The following is a 9968-nucleotide window of genomic DNA, read 5'->3' as shown; positions in this document are numbered from 1 at the left end:
AAATCGAATTTCGAAAACTTAGAATTTACAACATTCTGTTTACAGACACTGTTTCTTCAAACTATAGTTTCAATTTTAATGCTGTAAAATAACATAATTCACAGTTTTACTGCTGTTACTCATATTTTTCAAGATCCTAGAACTAACATCCACGTTTGCCTACAATGAGTGTTGATTCTGATCTCATTTCGCTCCCTCATGGTTCCATGAGGGAACTAAATTACAGAGGTGCAATAGTCTACTACACATATATGAGAAGATATCTGAGTGACTTAAAGATCGGACTGTGTAGACATCGTGAGTAGAATATATAAAAAGTAGATGCAGATCTCTAAGAAGAAATATCAGTTTAAGCCAAAACACCAGAAAACATACTCTAAGGAAGAGTTAACGATCGCCCTAAAGGATTTGTTAAGTATTATGTACTCTTGATGAGCTCGCAGTCTACTAAACCGCTGTTGCACTCACTGCTGCTAACCGACTTTTTTTGTCTTTTTAGCTTTATTATTAGACACAATTTTTTTTCGCACTTACGCCGCATACAATTCAACAACAAAATTACGAAAAAATTAACAGTAGCGTAACAGCATATGTTTAGAACTCGCGATGCGGTGTGGAAGTGTTAGGATACATTCTTTACTTTTTTCAGTATTTGGCTTGGATTATTTAATTATGGCAAAGCACACAAGGGCTATCTTACCTAAAGGGAGGTATGCCTCCGTAGAGGAATTTCTAAGGGAAACTGGCTCGTATACACGTTACACATGGGGAAAACCACGAAAATGCCCATGCAGCTAGCCCGTTCGCGGGATTCGAACCTCTGACCGAACTACCAGTGTTCAGCGTCTTTACCGCTCGGCCGCTGGTGGGCCTACTTTTTTCAGTCTCTTCTCGGTTAATAATTTTCTCTTTACTTAGTAAGGTGACCAGCAAAACTTTTTTTTTTTTTTTTTTTGTCTTTTTACTTTTAACGTTTTGTTATTTAACTTTATTTGTTGTGTGTAACATTATTATATTCTTAGCACTTTGTAACATAAAACTCAATTCAATACCAAAATTACAAAATAATTAAAAACATAACATCTTTAGAATTTCCGATAGACACTATCGCGCGCTTCGAACTGAGGTACAATTGGCGTTTAGCTGATTAAGATTTAACCAATATGAATTTCGCACGCTGGTGGTAAAGTTCTTTATCTCGTACAGTGTTGCCACTGCTCGCCTTCAAATCGTTCATTTTGTTAATCTAAAATTGATTAAGTTTCACAAAATATGAAATATAAAATTCGAAATGCAAAAATCAGGCATTCAGGTGCCCATGATCGGAAGGAAACCTATGTTATTCAAAACTGGATGACCTTTAGATATTGTCGTTTCTCACAGTGCGAGAAATACAAACATGCAGATTTTTCATTATTCTATATCTTTAAAAATAATACATGGCAATAATATTTGGTGGCAACTGTTTGAAGAGAGAACAGCTGTTTATACTCGGCGACGCAAAATCCCGTTTCGAGAGTAATTTGGGCTAATAAATATTCTTTATTTGAATAAAGTATACGAAGTTTCAAAATTAAATAGTATTGTTTTACGGAGAATTTATTACATTATCATTTTCATTACACATTTAATTCTAAGATTTGTATATCTGCACTGAACTCGGAGATAATTCAGAAGTAAAAGAATTAGTAAGTAGTAAAGTTAAGAAGTAAGTAAATTTATAATATTTCTTTGTGTATATTTGTTAAGGAAACATGCACATTTTATAAATGACCACCTGCTAATTCTAGACTAAATCATTTCAAACATTTGCAAGTCATGTTTATTAAATTACTGTTTTGATATAAATTAAGCTTGATTTTTGAGAAAAATATCTAGACGCACTTCTTATCATTAATATAGGTTGCAGAAATTTCTTTGGTATCTCATTTTTTGGATGCGATAATAAGTATGATGAAACAAAGTGTGGGCTTTAGTATCACACCACCGTAGTGTTTCGTGCATTTTTATTGTTGGAAGGCCTTTTCTCTCGCTACAGAAAATAAAAAACTGAATAAAATAATTTACAGGAAAGCAAATTAAAAATAAAAAAAAAACTAATGTAAAAACAAATTTAACATTTGAATTGTTCCTGTGATATGAAAAAAAAAAGTTTATTATTTCAACGATTAATACTCCGTAAACTGTACATCAGAGAAAAATAAATGTTGAGACAACATATAAATGCATGGTACTTAAAACTTTACATTTATTTTTTCAGTGAAAAAGAAAGAGATACAACTTTTCGAGTTTAATTTTGAATACTCTTGCTCCAGTGAGTGAATTTAATAATTACCCAAAAAGTGCAAAACAATGGAGCAAAAATAACTTTATTTCAAAACCTCTCCTACACAAAAATATTGTTAAGAGCATTTTTCGCTATTTTACTTCTACAAAACGGCAAGAAAAACGTAATTAACCTTTTTAATTAGCTGCGAAAACTTTTCCACAGCTATTAGCACTTAATTATAAAGAACAACTCTTATCCTCTGAACAGGAACAAAAGCCTAAATTTGCAAAGAGTTTTCTTTTTTATTTTTGCGAAAATTATGCCAAGCGAGAAAATTAAAACTGAAAAAATAAATAAATAGAATTTTTCTACTCTTTGTGATAAACATTGCTTTGTTATCTTCTTTTCTGATGTACTAATGATTCAGCATTGAGCCAGACAATGTTGTATATTCATGTTTTTTAGTTGCTTGATTTTTCCAATAAATAACTTAATGAAGCTATAATAAATAATTAATTAAATATTTTATTTGTTTTCGTGTGGCACATTCATAATTCACCATAAGTTTTGGATTAGCGGCAACATATTTTTTATGTTCATGGCACTAGCAAGTTTTTTTTTTTTTTAACCTTTCTAAATTAGCGATCCCCACCTCGGCTTCCTGTGTTATATACGCGGTAGTCCTCATATTTATTTGTCAGTTTACCGCGTTTTAATCATCTTTTATTGTCACAATAGTTAGCCTTCATAACTAAATTAAAATTTAGAAAAAAAATTTCTCGAGTGGTAGAAACTGTTTGTAGAAAAAAGAAAAGAATTCTTTCTTAACTCTCTTTGTCACACTTTATTGCCATTTTTATTGTTTCATGCTACAATTTTATATCATATGAGGTGATCTTCAATTTTTTCTTTTGCATTTATGTGTCATCATGTTATGTATGATTCCACGAAAATTCAGTAAATTATAAGTCATAGTCTCTGAGAAATCCGTGAATTTATGCATGTAAACATAATTTTGGATATGTATATTTATATATATATCCACTCTGTTACCCGGCTCAGTGATCTCAATATCTTTACTCTTATATGTTTGTAAATTTTTTGCTTTATAAATGATTGAATTATGTTGTTTTTATCTTTCGGTTAAGGTTTTTATGCCTTTCGTAATTCTGGAAGCAATATTTGTACAATTATCAACAATTTAAAAGCTGTTTAAGTGCGGTTAAGTTTTAAATAACATGGCGGACATAAATATATTCATACATTTGAAACAGCAGAATTGTAGATTTGTTGCCAATCTAGAGAGACTAAGCTTCGCAACACAAAAATAACGCCTTCATTTATTATTGCGAATTAAATCATGCTTAATCCTTTCTGGAATTTTTTTCGAGGAAATAAGTATTTAAGATTTACTTCGTAATTTTTAGCAGATTTACACATACATCGTCCACTGTCGCTTACCGTCCTCGACTGCGTTTGTATTTGAGCTTTAGACAATTTGGAAAGCTGACGAGTGAACTTTATCTCAGCAACAATCCCCACCTTTATTTCAGTTTCAATCAAGGAAGAGTATGTGTATACCACAGGCCTACGGCACCAATGGCAAAGAGAACGATGTCAAACGACATACGTCTTGGAAATGTGCTGTACAGATTTGGGAGCCATCACTTAATGGTGGTCACTCTGTAGGGTTATGTACATGTTTATGATAATATAACACTTATACGCGGTTTTTCACTAAACTTTAGAACCGCTACATTTCACAGATGTTGTAAGTCATACGAATTTCGGCAAAACAATGCACTTAAATGTTTTGCAAACATTTGAAAAACTCTCAGATTTGGCACAAATTAAAAATATCTGCACAAATGTTTTAACCCTCTGAGTGGCCCGGACCGTCTCGAAGATATGTATTTAAACAGCCTTTATAAGCTAAATTAATACATCTACTTATTTTAGTCTATATTTTTATAAACTTACATTCATTAAGATGGCAGTTACTTTATTAAAGAAAGTAAGGAAGCAAAATATCTTAAATTATAAACTAATATAGACCAAGTGACAAAAAATCTCATGACTGGATAAAGCCGTTTATGGTGTTCATTGTTAGTAAAGGCAGGACCACTTCGTACTTGTAAGCTATGTATATTTTTTAGTTGATAATTCTGTTTCATTCTAAACATTTTATCAATTCAAGTGTACTACCTAAGTATAGAGTGAAAACTCAAATCTCCCACCTTATTCAACTGCCGTTTAGATTTATATATAGCAGGAACTGTCAGCAAGTCGATCACAAGTGATTTTTGGTCGTAATGATAAATATTCGCAGTTCTTTTAGTATCAGAGCTGATGCTGAAAAATCATTTTCCGCGCCAAACGTCCAGAGAGATGAAGAACGGCGCCTTTCGTCACCTGTCATCCACCTGCCATTTAACGAACTCCTCTGTTCGGTGTGTTTTAATCATCGATGTAACAATATATAAGTTGGCTTTCTGCGTTTTCTCTTTTGTTTTCATCGGGGTTTAGTATTCATAGGGTTAACATCGTATTAGCATTTCTAAAAAACGTGTCAGTTTTTCTTAACACTACTTGCTGTTAAAAATGTAAGCAATTTCTTTCTGTGGTTAGAAATGAAACTATACTTATATACTTCTTTTGAATTTTAGTACGTATTACATTAGCAATAAACACAAAATGCGAAAACTTATCATCTTCAATGAAGAATGGGGACGTGAATGCTCTCTTGTAATGATGAAGGATAAATGACTTTGTTTAATATTTAGTGTCTCTGTAGCCGTTCCTAGAAAGGGCAAACTAACTAGAAAGGGATAGATGATTCTGGTAACTTGATATAAGAAGTACCAAACAAACTATGAACAAAACAATTTTTTGATAAAAAGTAAAATATGGGGTCTTAAAGTTCAATCAAAAGCTCAACAACATGTTTTTAAAAAGCCTATGAAACTACATGCAGTGACTGTTGCAGCTATATTTTGTTTCAAAAAGTTTAGATAATTTTCAATCGAGAATTTATAAAAGAAACTAGGAAACTTTCTTTTAAATGTCAGATTTATTTTTAATGATTTTATGAACAAGACTCAAGTTATTGTTGCAATTAACGGCCTGCAATTCTATCAGAATATCGTAATGCGGAGGAGTGAAAAAAATGAATGAAAACATAAAGGAACGATAATGAAATGACATTCACAGACATCCTTATTTTTCATTTTAATATGATGAATCATTCGTACGCATAAGTTATACTGAAAAATTGCTTATATTTATTCGTAATGTTTTAAATATTATACATCTAAAGCACAAATGTCAAATATGATTTCTTTGATTCTTCGAAAGAAAGAACTCGAAGTGTAAATACACTAATTTGAAATTACCACTTTTTGAATTAGTTTCAATAGCAACAGATAGAATGGGATCAATGATAGTCTGCATAAATGGATTGATAACTGTAAAATGCCGAAATGATGACGATTCTGCAAGCATTTTTTTAGCTACATTAAATAATTAACAAACTAGTGTCAACCATACAAATATTACGTACAAAACAAATAATCGGCAAAGTGTTCAAAACTGTTAATTTCAATCGAAGAAGTTCTATCAAACGCTTTCTTATTTGCCGCTTAAAATGAAGGAAAGCAATTATTGCATACCAGTATTAGGAGGCTAAGTAAAAGCAAATTTCTGCAGTGATTTCTTAATATAATAACTGAGATAAAAATGGTTTCAATAGATAAAAATGTATAGGAAAACGTTTCAGCAAATATTTAATACTCATGAACTTCAATTTTGATGTAATACCCCCCTCTTTCATCATCACTTTTTAGTATCCAAAACCCGAGTTTAAATGTGTTAAATGTCGGTATTTTAATAGGTAGATTTCGATACATTAAGAAAAGAAATGCGTGTGATTATGGCAAAGCCTCGAGGGCTATCTGCCTAAGAGGAGGGATACCTTCGTGGAAGACTTTCTAAGAGAAACTGGCTCCTATACACGTTACACATGGGAGAAAAATACGAGAACACCCATGCAGCCAGCCCGTTCGCGGGATTCGAACCTCGGACCGAACTACCAGTGTTCAGCGACTTTACCGCTCGGTCGCTGGTGGGCCCATTAAGAAAAGAAGTTGATCACATATATACAACAGTTGGTCATTCTTGATACATAGCATTGTTCGAACATATGTATTCTGAAACAAAATCGGAAATTCTCTGATATAACATGCTAATAGTTTTGCCATAGTTCGATTCTGCGACTCAAATTACGCTGAAAGTCAAGTTTTGTAAAAATGGCATGATTAGGTATTTTTAAAATTAGACCTCAAATGTTAGCTGCGTAATTTTAAACGCTTTTGTATTATTTTAATAATAACTATTTTTTAATAAAACTTATGTTATTTCTTTTTTCATAATCTAAAATTAAGATTTAACGGAAATCAAATTCAGTCATTTTTTTATGATTTACTTTCAATTTAAATGTAAATTTTCCAACAGGAAATTAAATTATAACCTATTGAAAGTTGTCACCGTCTTGAAATAAGTGCAGTCTTAGATCAGTTTCTGTAAAATTATTACTTTTATTCACAATTTCGGAGATATATGTAAATTTAAGTATGGAAAATATTTATCGATGCTGAAAAATTTGGATTAAGATTTGAATATCATTCCGAATTGATCCTTTACGTTTTTTTCACTTGCATTAGTTCCTCGTTTTTGCTCTCCATTTCCAAGAAAACTTAACAAATTCAAATCCTTTTGAAATCAGTATGTTAAATATTTTAATTTATAAAACGTTAAACCAACAATTTTTGTAACTTTTAAGTGTGACTGTTAAAACATAAGGGAAGCAAGCCAAGTGAAACATAAAACTAGTAACACAACAACCTTGAGTTTGGTTTAGATTTATATCAAGATTTTCATGTAAATCTATGCTATTTTAACACAGTTTACAATTTAGTAAAATTAGTAACACAGCTACCTTGAGTTTGTTGTAGAGTTATGTGAAGATCTTGACATAAATCTACGCTAGAACACTAGATATCTCGAAACAGTGCTTTCGAGACATGAAAAATGCAAATGTAAAATTTATTGATTGCGAGATATGGACGGATCCAAATTTTTTAAGTCATTGTATTTGCAGGTTTCATCCACGTGCAAATTTTTCATACATCTTTTTTTTCCCTTTGTATTGCAATCTAATTTTATTCAAGGTAAATAAATGCATACGTCACCTCCATTTCTGGATGATTAATATAGAAAAAAAGTTTTTTAATGCATTTCTGCGTAAACCAGTGTTATGAAAAATCACAGGGAAATTTATTATTTAACTTGCCGACAATGTTCATAATTATTAGCTTTGCAAATATGAATTTCATTCTTTTACCATAGCCTGATTTCTGATATCTTAAGAAATATTATAGAAAATGCTCTCCTATAATTTTCAGAATACATTATGTAAGTTATATTAGAAATTGGTTCGCTTATTATAAACGGCGCCTTACTAAATTATGATTTCAAGAACAAGCTCCTATATCGATATCCGAATTAACAGTATCTTAGTTTAATGAGCAATAATTATAGTTTCTGAGCCTTGCTTAATAAAAGTTTTGAAATGAAGTTCCTGCGAAATGCATCTTACATATTTCACAATTCACTTCCTATGAACGAAATATCATTTGCAGTCGCATTTGCTGCAGGTGCCCCAGGGTAAGCACACCCATCTCTCCATTAAAGAATCGATAAGGTACACGGAGTTGACTGAGGTTTTCGAGGCGCCATCAAAATATCCCAGTTCATGGATGTCTGCGAGTCTGGGAGAGGTAATGTCCGACACCCATAATGGGTTTAATGCTGCTTCGGTCACAGTTAGGGTGTTTGTTTTCCAATTTCTCTGGAAGCTGAAATATCGAAGGACAGTTTGAAGAAGAACTCTTGCTTGAAACTGTGTATCTTTTTAAAGGGAAGGTGTAAGATATAATTTTCTAAAGTGAAGGTGAAAGTTACATCAGTGAAGTTCTACAGTTCTCTAAAATTTTAACGCAGATCTTTTGTTAATTTTGCATAATGAAGTGAAATTCCTACTCACATGAACGAGTTTTCCCTCTTGCATTTTTTCTTCACGTACATTGTAACGATTTGGGGTGTAGCAGGGATTCGAACATATTAGTCCATGCATTGGGTTCTTTAAATAACTGAAGTATGCGGAGCCAGCAACAAAATATAGTCGAATATTATCTATATTATGAAACTTCTGTAATTCTAAGCTGACTGCCTGGAGATTTGCTTGACTAAGTAATTGGAGCATAGCCTGACCAAGTGTGTTTCCCATGGAGTATATTATTGGGATGAAACATATTAGTCCATGCAGGGATTCGAACATATTAGATATAAAAGAAACTTGCTTTGTATTGCAAATCTGATTCTGAAATAATATAGGCACATGATTTAAGATTTAAGCGCGCGAATAGCCTTACGCACCGTTCCTTTGTGAAAGACATGCTAAGGGAAATTTATTAAGATTTATTTGCGGAAAACTACTAAAATATGACGTTTCTACCAATTACTTACCAGAAACCGTAAGGAGATCAGCTAACAATATCCCGTAGTCTTTTTCTCTCAACCATATATGAGCTGGAGGTTTCAATATCATTACCAAATCGCTATATGTTATACTGCTTGTACATGTATACTGCATAAATCTACTACGTTGAAGTTGACAGAGACATTTTAGATGTACTCAAGTATTTTGCTTAAAAACTTTTTCATGAAAATTCAGTTAAAGGCGAGCATATAACTTAATTTAATTTTACATTTATATGCGCATAATTTTCTGAACAGCAAACTATAAGAGCCATTGAATTGCATTCAGAAATATCAGCCGTAACAAATCACTGGGCACCTAGCGCGCGAGCCATTCCTTTAACTATAAAAGTGGTGGCAGTTTTCGCACAAATAAAATTCTTTTTATATATAGAATTTTCCTGTTATTTATAAATGGACATAAAGAGGAACTAGAATATGTGATATTAGGATATATAGCACATTTTAAAATAATATCAATCATTTTAAGTCAAAGTCTTTATGTGCTGAAGTTTTCTTTTCTTGAAACACACATTTTTTTTTTTTTTTCAATTTCCTGTAACATGCCTTACATACTGACCATTACATGTAAACTACTAGTACATAGATTATGAAATGGTTTTATTATAGATCAATAGCAGATAAAGGATTGTTTGCAGTCTCAATATACCTCGGAGACAAGATACTCCATAGGTACGAAATGACTTTTAACAATTCCAGTCTTTATTATCCGCACTGATATGTGCCCAAGGGTGTCTATGAAGGATGAAAAATATCTTAAGGTTCTCATTTATTGCTAAGATAAGATGATCGAGTTATACGATTAATAAATGGTTGTTCAAGACGATCATGTATTGCAGGTTTAATAACAGAACTATCTCGCTCAAATATGTGTTATGGACCAGCACATGTGGACTAGCACACGAATTTTCACACAAGAACCAGTATTTAAAACATGAAAATATAGATGATATAGTAGAATATTATTGAAAAAAACTGTAGACACTATACTAAGTTGCAGTACTTTTTATTATCTATTTGTTTATTTTCTGCTTTTATTCCATGCCTCTTTGAAAATGTTTTCCTATGTTTTTGTCACTGAAAA

General features: G+C 31.9%; 1 long non-coding RNA gene across 1 annotated transcript in view; it reads left to right on the top strand.

The window, feature by feature from the left end:
- The first annotated feature begins 1587 nt into the window (after positions 1 to 1587).
- Positions 1588 to 9968, top strand: part of LOC118188652 (uncharacterized) — a 32239-nt gene continuing 23858 nt past the window's right edge. The window contains exon 1 of the long non-coding RNA XR_015042889.1: positions 1588 to 1708. This is a non-coding gene — a long non-coding RNA (uncharacterized LOC118188652). The remainder of the gene's footprint in view (positions 1709 to 9968) is intronic.

The sequence above is a fragment of the Stegodyphus dumicola genome, chromosome 8 (genome assembly GCF_044657685.1).
Source record: "Stegodyphus dumicola isolate Sdum_Otavi_A_Nest chromosome 8, ASM4465768v1".
Classification (NCBI taxonomy): domain Eukaryota; kingdom Metazoa; phylum Arthropoda; class Arachnida; order Araneae; family Eresidae; genus Stegodyphus; species Stegodyphus dumicola.
Note: the sequence above shows the minus strand (reverse complement) of the source record. Positions and strands in the feature narration are given on the sequence as shown.